The 1,332-nt window shown below is 45.2% G+C and overlaps 1 pseudogene; it reads right to left on the reverse strand.

The window, feature by feature from the left end:
• Positions 1-53: 53 nt before the first annotated feature.
• On the reverse strand, positions 54-495 carry LOC148000119 (ATP synthase F(0) complex subunit f, mitochondrial pseudogene; annotated as a pseudogene).
• Positions 496-1,332: the final 837 nt, after the last annotated feature.

The raw sequence follows: 1,332 nt of genomic DNA on the forward strand, positions 1-1,332 counted from the left end.
TTTATTTTAACCAGTCAGTCACCTTTTATTGGACACTAGTTCTCAGTCAGGATGTGAAGGTTCAGCCAGCTGAATTCTTCCTAGATAGGAGCAGGGCAGGCAGTTGTGCTCAGCCATGAAATGACCTCCACGGTGACCCCTCTTCAGTGGTGCTTGCATTGCTGTTCCTGTTTGAGTCCCTTGTAAGAAATGCAATCACTGAAAACTACGTCGGCTGCCAGCAGCACCATGTTAATCCCTGAGCTGCTGCCTTTGCAAACATTGATGTACTTGTTGTAATGCCAGTCATACCCTCTCCAAAAAGTTCCTGCAATGCCACTGGGGGTGAAGTCAATATCCTGCTGGGCAGCTCTCCAAGTTTAACCTCCACAAGCTTCTTCTCCTTTGATGGCATGAGTGACGCCATCTTGTAGTCCTGGTGTCTGAAAAAAATCCAGCCCTGACAGAAAGGGCTCCAGTTTCATTCTTATACATAGAGATCATTCGTTTTCTTTAGCACAGTTTGTTGAAGAGGCTGTTGTGAGGAGACAGTTTCTTGGGTCCTCCCGTCTCAGGGTCAAGTTCCATCTTGCTGGTGGGGCCAAACCGAATTCATGTTCCCAGGCCCCAGAACCAACTCCTCTTCTGCTTCCTCAGGTATTTCATGTTTGTCCTCTAACCAGTAAGGATGCAAGGAGGGAAGTTGTCTATCCTGTTATCTGAACTAAGGCACACAAACAGCCAATCGCTTGTCTTGATTTAGCTGACTCCTCTGCTCCTTTATTATTCTAAATTCCAGACTGGAGTCCAGGAGAGGACCCGACTGCAAAGGCTGAATCAGGACCCTGAAACCAGGTGACCCAGATAAGGCCCAGTCTTCTGGATTAACTCCTTGTGTCATACAATTGGTCAATGCAACAGCGTACTCTGCCACCCCCCCCCCTGCTTTGTGTTCCCATCTTATAAAAATGTTGTCCAACCTTCAGGGGTGCAGTTCAGAGGTGGAACTGGCTGCCTCCTTGTGAGCCCCAAAATAAAGCTTTCATTTATAAATCCCTGGGGTGAGTTTTTCTTGGCTTCCAATCAGAACCCAATAGCTGTCATTTCTCTAGTATATATTTTGGGCACTTTTTTGAAGATGAAGTGTCTGGAGCTGTGTGGATGAATAAATAAAGCTAAGTTAATGGTTTCATTATTATTATATAGTGGCTCACACTAAGCTCCATCTCTTTTTATATTTTCTCCCTATACCAACCCAGAGGTACAGGGTGCCTAGCTTCTACCAGGGCATCAGGTATCCCAAACTCAGGTATCCCAAACTCTATTTTGGTAATTCTATTTGATTTATTTATT

Source organism: Rattus norvegicus, chromosome 17, assembly GCF_021556685.1.
Source record: "Rattus norvegicus strain SHRSP/BbbUtx chromosome 17, alternate assembly SHRSP_T2T, whole genome shotgun sequence".
Classification (NCBI taxonomy): Eukaryota; Metazoa; Chordata; class Mammalia; order Rodentia; family Muridae; genus Rattus; species Rattus norvegicus.